General features: G+C 61.8%; 1 non-coding gene across 1 annotated transcript; it reads right to left on the reverse strand.

Moving 5' to 3' along the window:
• Positions 1 to 1,381: 1,381 nt before the first annotated feature.
• On the reverse strand, positions 1,382 to 3,196 carry LOC142791099 (small subunit ribosomal RNA). Its single transcript, XR_012890007.1, has one exon. It is a non-coding gene; the product is annotated as a small subunit ribosomal RNA (ribosomal RNA).
• Between the last annotated feature and the right edge of the window lie 9,304 nt (positions 3,197 to 12,500).

Consider the following 12,500-nt stretch of genomic DNA (forward strand, 5'->3'; position numbering starts at 1 on the left):
CAGATGCGGGCCTCGACGGCTACACATTTCCTCGGGCGGCCGCCTCCCGGCCTCCGTGGAGCGCGGGATGCACGGTCCCATCGACAAGCCTCTCCCGTTTTTACCGTGGCGTCGCGGTTCACCACGGCAGGCGGGTCGGTCTCCTCCGCATAAAAAGGGGGACCCCCGCTTTTTGTTCCACGAAATCGCACAAGCTTTTTTCGCATCCACGGTTTGCCACCGCACACCAAAATGCCGATCCGGCTGCCTACTTTAGCCAACAGGTGGAGCCAGGCGCGCCGTACTTGCGCGGCACTTCCCACGTCCACCGAAGTCGGTGCCAAGGACCACTTTCGGCGCCGGAGCCGCGTACGAGCCTACTCGAGGCGGAAGAACGAAGCCAGCAAGGGCCTGGCCGCAAGTGCGTTCAATTGTCGGGACGTCCAAGTCCCTCGTTCTTCCGTGCTTCCTCTTTCGGCAAGTCGTTGCGGCACCTTCCCAAAGCGCGCAGACCCGCTAATCGCGACGAGCGCGACGTGGCCGTGCCGCCTTTCCCTCGGCAGCAAGCAAAACGCCTGGCAACGTCGACGCTCCCCTAACCGCGATCTCGCACCGTGTTTCGTGTGGCAAATTCAAAAGCCGGCCGGCGCTGCTGCAACCATTACGGTCGGTACGCATACGCCGCGGAGGGCGGGACGGTCATCGGAGCGTGCGGTTCCTCCATCGAGTACTGCGCACCTCGGCCGTCGCATCGCCGTGCCATGACCGGCCGCGCGTCAACGCGAACCGGTGCCAGCGAGATCCCTCGCCTGCAAGAACCGACCGGCAGCCTCCGTCACCCGAGGACGCGGAGGCGCTTGCCGCGGACGGCGGGACGGTATGCACTGGTGCACAGCGGACCCGTCACATCGCCAGTTCCTTGACCGACCGCCGACGCTTGTGCCGTTCCTCTCGTACTTGGCAGTCGCCGCGCGATTGTCGGGTCTCGTTCTTGCACGCTCGAACGGTCGGGAGGGCACTCGGCTGGCGTTTCGGGAACGCGCAGCCTCGCCTTCTACCGACGTAACCACGACTCGCCGTTCGTGCTCCGCCGCTCCTGTTTACAGTACTAGGCGGTCCCGCAGCGGTCGGGTCGCGCATTTCGAGCGCTTCGAGCCACGGTGCTGTGGCGGGTCGAAAGCCGACCTATGAGTGCGTTGCGCCGTTTGTACCCGCGTCCGCCACCTGGCCGACCGTCCAAGGTCGCGGTGTTGGCGTCCGCTGGGCGCAACAATTTGTCACGGGGTGCCGCTCCACATTCAGGCAGCCCCGTGGGGAAAAGCCGACCCCGCGTCCAAACGGGGTCAGCGGCAGAAAGTGTCGGGCGCAGACGCAGCTGAGGCGCTCACCCTTCACAATCCGTTAATGATCCTTCCGCAGGTTCACCTACGGAAACCTTGTTACGACTTTTACTTCCTCTAAATGATCAAGTTTGGTCATCTTTCCAACAGACCGGCGCAACCGAAAGGCCGCGCCGGACATCGGTCCGAAGACCTCACTAAATCATTCAATCGGTAGTAGCGACGGGCGGTGTGTACAAAGGGCAGGGACGTAATCAACGCGAGCTTATGACTCGCGCTTACTGGGAATTCCTCGTTCAAGGGGAACAATTGCAAGCCCCTATCCCAATCACGAAAGAAGTTCCACGGGTTACCCAGTCTTTTCAGACAGGGATAAAGACACGCTGCTTCCTTCAGTGTAGCGCGCGTGCGGCCCCGGACATCTAAGGGCATCACAGACCTGTTATTGCTCTGTTTCGTGCGGCTAGGAGCCGCTTGTCCCTCTAAGAAGGTTGTAAGGTGCTGGGAACCCCGCACCTATTTAATAGGCTAGAGTCTCGTTCGTTATCGGAATTAACCAGACAAATCGCTCCACCAACTAAGAACGGCCATGCACCACCATCCACCGAATCAAGAAAGAGCTCTCAATCTGTCAATCCTCCCAGTGTCCGGGCCGGGTAAGTTTTCCCGTGTTGAGTCAAATTAAGCCGCAGGCTCCACTCCTGGTGGTGCCCTTCCGTCAATTCCTTTAAGTTTCAGCTTTGCAACCATACTTCCCCCGGAACCCAAATACTTTGGTTTCCCGGAAGCTGCCCGCCGAGTCATTTGAGTAACTCAGGCGGATCGCTGGTTGGCATCGTTTATGGTCAGAACTAGGGCGGTATCTGATCGCCTTCGAACCTCTGACTTTCGTTCTTGATCAATGAAAACATTCTTGGCAAATGCTTTCGCAGTAGTTCGTCTTGCGACGGTCCAAGAATTTCACCTCTAGCGCCGCAATACGAATGCCCCCGTCCGTCCCTCTTAATCATTACCTCGTATTCCAAAAACCAACAGAACAGAAACGAGGTCTTGTTCTATTATTCCATGCAAGTTTATTCAGGCGACTCGCCTGCGTTGAGCACTCTAATTTTTTCAAAGTAAAAGCACCGGCCATCTCGAGGCACACAATGAAGTGCACCAAGAAAGAACCGGCATGATGTTCAGTCCGAGCCGTCGCATCGGGTAGATGCACTACTCGTCTGGAACTGAGATCCAACTACGAGCTTTTTAACCGCAGCAGCTTTAGTATACGCTATTGGAGCTGGAATTACCGCGGCTGCTGGCACCAGACTTGCCCTCCAATTGATCCTCGTTAAAGGATTTAGAGTGTACTCATTTCAATTACGGGGCCTCAAAAGAGTCCCGTATTGTTATTTTTCGTCACTACCTCCCCGTGCCGGGAGTGGGTAATTTGCGCGCCTGCTGCCTTCCTTGGATGTGGTAGCCGTTTCTCAGGCTCCCTCTCCGGAATCGAACCCTGATTCTCCGTTACCCGTAACAACCATGGTAAGCAAGTAACCTACCATCGAAAGTTGATAAGGCAGACACTTGAAAGAAACGTCGCCGGCTCGTGGCCATGCGATCAGCACAAAGTTATCCAGAGTCACCACACAATACGGGCCGAAACCCGATCGATCTTGGTCTAATAAAAGCACCCGTTACCCAAAGGGCTCCAGGCTCACTGCATGTATTAGCTCTAGAATTGCCACAGTTATCCAAGTAGGAAGAAACGATCTAAGGAACCATAACTGATTTAATGAGCCATTCGCGGTTTCGCCTTATTTCGGCATGTACTTAGACATGCATGGCTTAATCTTTGAGACAAGCATATGATTACTGGCAGGATCAACCAGGTAATCGTTCGACTGCGCGTCCGTCCTCGCCTTCGGCGGGCCGGACGCAGTCTGTGTGCGGCGGAGGCCACCTTCAGGCGCCCCAACACGCTTATTTTGCACTCCGAGATGACGGCGTTCGAGCTCGCTACGGCACAACCTTCCCGAAAGACGAGTGGGAGCCGTGCGGCAAGAAGCACGTTCATGCTCGCTCTTTTTCGTTGCATCGACTCGGTCGCGCCGTGCGGGTTGCCCAAGCCCGCTGCACTGTCGGTGGACCGGCCGGAACTAGCAACGGAGCCGAGACTGCAAAGCCGCCAGACGACGGGTCACGCCCGCGTCTTCGGCGCTTTCGCATCTGAATCGCCCGAGGACGACACGGAACACACCTCGATATCGTGGTAAAACGGCACCGTCCGACAACCAGCCCCTAACGCATCAAGCGGATGAGGCTGCAGACGACTGCCGTGGATTCCCCTGGAGCAGACCCGAGGACACGCTTGACGAGGCCGAAGCCCGCCGCATATCAGACACCCGGTCGCTTTCGCGTACGCCGCTCACGAGAACCCCCACATAATAGCAGCGATAAGTACCCAGACCTCCTTGGGCACTAATACGAGCGTACTCGAGAAAATTTCACCGCGGGTGTGCCCCGAAACGTGTGGCACGTTGAGCGTGCCACAAGTCTACGTCGCTCTCAAACCCGCCGAGGTCGTAGAATTTGCGACCCTACTCACGAAATTCCCACCGAGGATACGGCCGCAAACGTACCGCACCTTGGGTAGGCCACGAGTTTGTGCAACACTACGCTGACGGCACAGCACCGAGGTCGTGCGCGCACGCACGGGAAAATTCCGCCGCGGTTTCTGCCGAAAACGTGAGGCACCACGACTCTCCGCAAGTTCGCGTCGACTGCGAAAGACCGAAGTCGTGAACGACGTGTCCGCTACTCGCCGCCGACACGCTGGACACCAAACGTACAACGACTCGACGGCGTCGTAGAGGCCCACGACGCGGTTTTCCTTAACGACGTCTCGGCGTGGCACCGACAGGTTAGAACGGCCGACCAACGTTCCCTGTCCGCCGTTCGGCTCAGTCGAAGGGCTCGGCGACTTCGGCAACGCTGCGAAGCCGCACGGTGACGCACGCCATGTCCCCATTTTTTTTTTTCTTTCTGCGTCTGCCGGGGTGCCCCTATAATAGCAGCGATAAGCACCCAGACCGCCGTGGGTCGCTCGCCCCGGCTGACGTGGTTTTTCGTACTCCTGCGGCGGTCGCCGTCAAGCACGTCCAAATACGCTACTTTCGTGGGCGCATTCACGCTCTTTCGCTTCGCCGGAGTGCCAGCACTCACTCTGCCAAAAACGGCGAACATCCGAGCGGCGGTTCCCACTTTTGCGTCGGCGTCGCAAACCCCGCCCCGGCAGACGAGGTTTGCCGTACTCGTGCGACGGTGGCCGGCGGGCACGTCGAAAGACGCCGATATCGTGCGCGAATTGGCGCACCTTGGCTTCACCGGAGTGCCGCCACTGACTCCTCCAAAAACGGCGAAGATCCGAGCGGCGCTTCCCACTTTCGCATCGGCGTCCCGAACTCCGCCCCGGCTGACGCGGTTTACCGTACTCGTGCGACGGTCGCCGGCGAGCACGTGGAAAGACGCCGATATCGTGCCCGAATCGGCTCCGTTCGGCTTCGCCGGAGTGCCAGCACTGGCTCGGCGAAAGACGACGAACATCCGAGCGACGGTTCTCACTATTGCGTACGCGTCGCAAACCCCGCCCCGGCAGACGCACTTTGCCGTACTCGTGCGACGGTCGCCGGCGAGCACGTAGAAAGACGCCGATATCGTGCCGGAATCGGCCCCGTTTGGCTTCGCCGGAGTGCCAGCACTCACTCGGCCACAAACGGCGAACATCCGAGCGGCGGTTCCCACTTAGCCGTCGGCGTCCCGAACTCCGCCCCGGCAGACGCGGTTGCCGAGCTCGTGCGACTAGCGACCGCGAAGCCGTCTCGCGACGCCGCTTTCGTGCGCGGCTCCCACTGCGACCTGGGTCACCCGAGGTCGACGAGCAAAAAAGAATGTCGAAAAAAATTTTTTTTTTTTTTTGCGTCTGCCGGGGTGCCCCTATAATAGCAGCGATAAGCACCCAGACCGCCATGGGTCGCTCGCCCCGGCTGACGTGGTTTTTCGTTTTCCTGCGGTGGTCGTCGTCAAGCACGTCCAAACACGCCACTTTCGTGGGCGCATTCGCGCTCTTTCGCTTCGCCGGAGTGCCAGCACTCACTCTGCCAAAAACGGCGAACATCCTAGTGGCGGTTCCCACTTTTGCGTCGGCGTCGCCAACCCCGCCCCGGCATACGCGGTTTGCCGTACTCGTGCGGCGGTGGCCGGCGGGCACGTCGAAAGACACCGATATCGTGCGCGAGTCGATGCTTCTTGGTCTCGCAGGAGGGCCGCCACTCACTCCTGCAAAAACGGCGAAGATCCGAGCGGCGCTTCCCACTTTTTCGTCGGCATCGCAAACCTCGCCCCGGCAGACGCGCTTTGCCGTACTCGTGCGACGGTCGCCGGCGAGCACGTCGAAATACGCCGATATCGTGCCCGAATCGGCCCCGTTTCGCTTCGCCGGAGTGCCAGCACTCACTCGGCCAAAAACGGCGAACATCCGAGCAGCGGTACCCACTTAGCCGTCGGCATCCCGAACTCCGCGCCGGCTGACGCGGTTGCCGAGCTCGTGCGACTAGCGACCGCGAACGCGTCTCGCGACGCCGCTTTCGTGCGCGGCTCCCATTGCGACCTGGGTTACCCGAGCTCGACCAGCAAAAAAGAAGGTCGAAAAAAAAATTTTTTTTTCTGCGTCTGCCGGGGTGCCCCTATAATAGCAGCGATAAGCACCCAGACCGCCGTGGGTCGCTCGCCCCGGCTGACGTGGTTTTTCGTACTCCTGCAGCGGTCGCCGTCAAGCACGTCCAAATACGCCACTTTCGTGGGCGCTTTCGCGCTCTTTCGCGTCGCCGGTGTGCCAGCACTCACTCTGCCAAAAACGGCCAACATCCGAGCGGCGGTTCCCACTTTTGCGTCGGCGTCGTAAACCCCGCCCCGGCAGACGCGGTTTGCCCTACTCGTGCGACGGTCGCCGGCGAGCGCGTCGAAAGACGCCGATATCGTGCGCTAATTGGCGCTCCTTGGCTTCTCCGGAGTGCCGCCACTCACTCCTCCAAAAACGGCGAAGATCCGAGCGGCGTTCTCCACTTTCGCATCGGCGTCCCGAACTCCGCCCGGGCTGACGCGGTTTACCGTACTCGTGCGACGGTCGCCGCCGGGCACGTCGAAAGACGCCGATATCGTGCCGTAATCGGCCCCGTTTGGCTTCGCCCGAGTGCCAGCACTCACTCGGCCAAAAACGGCGAACATCCGAGCAGCGTTTCCCACTTTCGCATCGGCGTCCCGAAGCCCGCCCCGGCAGACGCGGTTTGCCCTACTCGAGCGACGGTCGCCGGCGATCACGTCGAAAGGCGCCGAATTCGTGCACGAATCGATGCTTCTTGGTCTCGCAGGAGGGCCGCCACTCACTCCTGCAAAAACGGCGAAGATCCGAGTTGCGCTTCCCACTTTTTCGTCGGCGTCCCGAACTACGCCCCGGCTGACGCGGTTTACCGTACTCGTGCGACGGTCGCCGGCGGGCACTTCAAAATACGCCGATTTCGTGGGCGCATTCACGCTGTTTCGCTTCCCCGGAGTGCCAACACTCACTCTGCCGAAAGCGGCGATCATCCGAGCGGCGGTTCCCACTTTTGCGTCGGCTTCGCAAACGGCGCCCCGGCAGACGCGCTCGTGCGACGTACTCGTGCGACGGTCGCCGGCGAGCACGTCGAAAGACGCCGATATCGTGCTCGAATCGACCCCGTTTCGCTTCGCCGGAGTGCTGCCAGTCACGGCGCAGAAAACGGCGAACAAGTGTTTTTTTTTTTTTTTTCCTAGAATTTGTGTTATAGAAGGCACATTTGATATCGGACGATAATTTTCAACTTTATCACGCGCACCGATTTTCGTGTAGAGGTTTGCAAGTTTATGGGAATTTCTCCACTTGGAATAATGCGATTTAGTAGTACTACGAGAACTTCATGGATGTACTCAAGGGTACAGGGCAAGTCAGTTACGTCAACACCTGCAGATTTTTTACACTTCAAACTGAAAATTGTTGGTTGTGAGTCCTCGTGTGATATTAAAGGCCGATTCGCTAACACATAGAACAAAGAAAGAAAGGAAGAAAAAACGCCCGCGCTCGCTCAAGAAACCTGGGTTCGCAACAAGTGGCAACAACAAGCAACCGAGCGAGTGCGCCAAAACCCGTGGCGGCCGAACAAACGCGAAGTCCCAACCGCGTCAGCCGGGGCGGCACGGGACAGGAAAAATCACTTCAGCCGGGGCGGCGGGGCACCGAATAAACCTCGTCACCTCGTCGCAGGATAAAAGAGGAAACAAAAAGTCTAAACAGCGTCTGCTGGAGCGAATGCGTAATAAAACAACAACAACAACAAAAAAAAACACCCGCGCTCAAGAAGTCTGCAATCCTCACAAAAGGCGACTGTGACCGAGCAGCGTCAGCCGGGGCCGTGCGGAAACGGAAAAACCGCGACTACCGGGGCGTCGAGGCACCGAAAAATCCACTTCAGCCGCGGCGAAAAAAAAAAACAAAAAGAAAGACGGAGGGGGGGGGGGGGGGAACCACGTCTGCCGGGGCGAAGGAAAAAAAAAACGCGTCTGCCGGGGCGAGCCCGGGTGCGGCACCACCGGGAAAACTGTGGCAAACAGACATGGCGATCGAGTGAGTGGGCCGCCAGCCAGGCTCAGCCAAAAAGTGCAAAGTCCGAACTGCGTCAGCCGGGGCGGCAAAAACCGCGTCAGCCGGGGCGGCGCAAAAAACCGCGTCTGCCGGGGCGGCACGAAACCGCGTCAGCCGGGGCGGGGCGAAAACTGCGTCAGCCGGGGCGAAAGAAAAAAAAAACGCGTCTGCCGGGGCAAGCCCGGGTGCGGCACCACCGGGAAAACTGTGGCAAACAGACATGGCGATCGAGTGAGTGGGCCGCCAGCCAGGCACAGCCGAAAAGTGCAAAGTCCGAACCGTGTCAGCCGGGGCGACGCAAAAACCGCGTCAGCCGGGGCGGCGCGAAAACCGCGTCAGCCGGGGCGGCACGAAACCGCGTCAGCCGGGGCGGCGCGAAAACTGCGTCAGCCGGGGCGGCGCGAAAACCTCGTCAGCCGGGGCGAGCGAAAAGGGGGGGGGGGGGGAACCACGTCTGCCGGGGCGAAAGAAAAAAAAACGCGTCTGCCGGGGCGAGCCCGGGTGCGGCACCACCGGGAAGACTGTGGCAAACAGACATGGCGATCGAGTGAGTGGGCCGCCAGCCAGGCTCAGCCCAAAAAGTGCTAAGTCCGAACTGCGTCAGCCGGGGCGGCGCGAAAACCGCGTCTGCCGGGGCGGCACGAAACCGCGTCAGCCGGGGCGGCGCGAAAACTGCGTCAGCCGGGGCGAGCCCGGGTGCGGCACCACCGGGAAAACTGTGGCAAACAGACATGGCGATCGAGTGAGTGGGCCGCCAGCCAGGCACAGCCGAAAAGTGCTAAGTCCGAACTGCGTCAGCCGGGGCGGCAAAAACCGCGTCAGCCGGGGCGGCGCAAAAAACCGCGTCTGCCGGGGCGGCACGAAACCGCGTCAGCCGGGGCGGCGCGAAAACTGCGTCAGCCGGGGCGAAAGAAAAAAAAAACGCGTCTGCCGGGGCGAGCCCGGGTGCGGCACCACCGGGAAAACTGTGGCAAACAGACATGGCGATCGAGTGAGTGGGCCGCCAGCCAGGCACAGCCGAAAAGTGCTAAGTCCGAACTGCGTCTGCCGGGGCGGCACGAAACCGCGTCAGCCGGGGCGGCGCGAAAACCGCGTCTGCCGGGGCGGCACGAAACCGCGTCAGCCGGGGCGGCGCGAAAACTGCGTCAGCCGGGGCGAGCCCGGGTGCGGCACCACCGGGAAAACTGTGGCAAACAGACATGGCGATTGAGTGAGTGGGCCGCCAGCCAGGCACAGCCGAAAAGTGCTAAGTCCGAACTGCGTCTGCTGGGGCGGCACGAAACCGCGTCAGCCGGGGCGGCGCGAAAACCGCGTCTGCCGGGGCGGCACGAAACCGCGTCAGCCGGGGCGGCGCGAAAACTGCGTCAGCCGGGGCGAGCCCGGGTGCGGCACCACCAGGAAAACTGTGGCAAACAGACATGGCGATCGAGTGAGTTGGCCGCCAGCCAGGCACAGCCGAAAAGTGCAAAGTCCGAACCGTGTCAGCCGGGGCGACGCAAAAACCGCGTCAGCCGGGGCGGCGCGAAAACCGCGTCAGCCGGGGCGGCACGAAACCGCGTCAGCCGGGGCGGCGCGAAAACTGCGTCAGCCGGGGCGGCGCGAAAACCTCGTCAGCCGGGGCGAGCGAAAAGGGGGGGGGGGGAACCACGTCTGCCGGGGCGAAAGAAAAAAAAACGCGTCTGCCGGGGCGAGCCCGGGTGCGGCACCACCGGGAAGACTGTGGCAAACAGACATGGCGATCGAGTGAGTGGGCCGCCAGCCAGGCTCAGCCCAAAAAGTGCCAAGTCCGAACTGCGTCAGCCGGGGCGGCGCGAAAACCGCGTCTGCCGGGGCGGCACGAAACCGCGTCAGCCGGGGCGGCGCGAAAACTGCGTCAGCCGGGGCGAGCCCGGGTGCGGCACCACCGGGAAAACTGTGGCAAACAGACATGGCGATCGAGTGAGTGGGCCGCCAGCCAGGCACAGCCGAAAAGTGCTAAGTCCGAACTGCGTCAGCCGGGGCGGCAAAAACCGCGTCAGCCGGGGCGGCGCAAAAAACCGCGTCTGCCGGGGCGGCACGAAACCGCGTCAGCCGGGGCGGCGCGAAAACTGCGTCAGCCGGGGCGAAAGAAAAAAAAAAACGCGTCTGCCGGGGCGAGCCCGGGTGCGGCACCACCGGGAAAACTGTGGCAAACAGACATGGCGATCGAGTGAGTGGGCCGCCAGCCAGGCACAGCCGAAAAGTGCTAAGTCCGAACTGCGTCTGCCGGGGCGGCACGAAACCGCGTCAGCCGGGGCGGCGCGAAAACCGCGTCTGCCGGGGCGGCACGAAACCGCGTCAGCCGGGGCGGCGCGAAAACTGCGTCAGCCGGGGCGAGCCCGGGTGCGGCACCACCGGGAAAACTGTGGCAAACAGACATGGCGATTGAGTGAGTGGGCCGCCAGCCAGGCACAGCCGAAAAGTGCTAAGTCCGAACTGCGTCTGCCGGGGCGGCACGAAACCGCGTCAGCCGGGGCGGCGCGAAAACCGCGTCTGCCGGGGCGGCACGAAACCGCGTCAGCCGGGGCGGCGCGAAAACTGCGTCAGCCGGGGCGAGCCCGGGTGCGGCACCACCGGGAAAACTGTGGCAAACAGACATGGCGATCGAGTGAGTGGGCCGCCAGCCAGGCACAGCCGAAAAGTGCAAAGTCCGAACCGTGTCAGCCGGGGCGACGCAAAAACCGCGTCAGCCGGGGCGGCGCGAAAACCGCGTCAGCCGGGGCGGCGCGAAAACTGCGTCAGCCGGGGCGGCGCGAAAACCTCGTCAGCCGGGGCGAGCGAAAAGGGGGGGGGGGGGAACCACGTCTGCCGGGGCGAAAGAAAAAAAAACGCGTCTGCCGGGGCGAGCCCGGGTGCGGCACCACCGGGAAGACTGTGGCAAACAGACATGGCGATCGAGTGAGTGGGCCGCCAGCCAGGCTCAGCCCAAAAAGTGCTAAGTCCGAACTGCGTCAGCCGGGGCGGCGCGAAAACCGCGTCTGCCGGGGCGGCACGAAACCGCGTCAGCCGGGGCGGCGCGAAAACTGCGTCAGCCGGGGCGAGCCCGGGTGCGGCACCACCGGGAAAACTGTGGCAAACAGACATGGCGATCGAGTGAGTGGGCCGCCAGCCAGGCACAGCCGAAAAGTGCTAAGTCCGAACTGCGTCAGCCGGGGCGGCAAAAACCGCGTCAGCCGGGGCGGCGCAAAAAACCGCGTCTGCCGGGGCGGCACGAAACCGCGTCAGCCGGGGCGGCGCGAAAACTGCGTCAGCCGGGGCGAAAGAAAAAAAAAACGCGTCTGCCGGGGCGAGCCCGGGTGCGGCACCACCGGGAAAACTGTGGCAAACAGACATGGCGATCGAGTGAGTGGGCCGCCAGCCAGGCACAGCCGAAAAGTGCTAAGTCCGAACTGCGTCTGCCGGGGCGGCACGAAACCGCGTCAGCCGGGGCGGCGCGAAAACCGCGTCTGCCGGGGCGGCACGAAACCGCGTCAGCCGGGGCGGCGCGAAAACTGCGTCAGCCGGGGCGAGCCCGGGTGCGGCACCACCGGGAAAACTGTGGCAAACAGACATGGCGATTGAGTGAGTGGGCCGCCAGCCAGGCACAGCCGAAAAGTGCTAAGTCCGAACTGCGTCTGCCGGGGCGGCACGAAACCGCGTCAGCCGGGGCGGCGCGAAAACCGCGTCTGCCGGGGCGGCACGAAACCGCGTCAGCCGGGGCGGCGCGAAAACTGCGTCAGCCGGGGCGAGCCCGGGTGCGGCACCACCGGGAAAACTGTGGCAAACAGACATGGCGATCGAGTGAGTGGGCCGCCAGCCAGGCACAGCCGAAAAGTGCTAAGTCCGAACTGCGTCAGCCGGGGCGGCAAAAACCGCGTCAGCCGGGGCGGCGCAAAAACCGCGTCTGCCGGGGCGAAATCAAAAAAAAAAAACAAAGAAAAAAGCCCGCGCTTAATCAAAAGAAAACAAAGAAAAAAGCTTGCGCTTAATCAAAAGAAAACAAACAAAAAAAGTTCGCGCTTAAGCCTGGCGGTGGAACCACCGGGGCAAACAGACCTGGCGATCGAGTGAGTGGGCCGCCAGCCGGGGTGAGCCAAAAAGTGCAAAGTCCGAACCGCGTCAGCCGGGGCGACGCAAAAACCGCGTCAGCCGGGGCGGCGCGAAAACCGCGTCAGCCGGGGCGGCGCGAAAACCGCGTCAGCCGGGGCGGCGCAAAAACTGCGTCAGCCGGGGCGGCACGGAAAAACGAAAACCGCGTCAGCCGGGGCGGCACGGAAAAACGAAAACCGCGTCAGCCGGGGCGACATCAAAATGAGGAAAAAAAAAAAAAACTGCCTTAGGACACCTGCGTACACTTTCATGCGTTTGGGCATATCTCTCTGTAACACGCGCGCCCCTCGTTACGCGCGGCACTCTGTTTTCTCCGACACCCATATTTCGGCGGCATGTGGCACGCGCGCCCGTCCCTACGCACGGCACACCGC

Source organism: Rhipicephalus microplus, unplaced genomic scaffold (assembly GCF_043290135.1).
Source record: "Rhipicephalus microplus isolate Deutch F79 unplaced genomic scaffold, USDA_Rmic scaffold_137, whole genome shotgun sequence".
In the NCBI taxonomy this organism is placed as follows: Eukaryota; Metazoa; Arthropoda; class Arachnida; order Ixodida; family Ixodidae; genus Rhipicephalus; species Rhipicephalus microplus.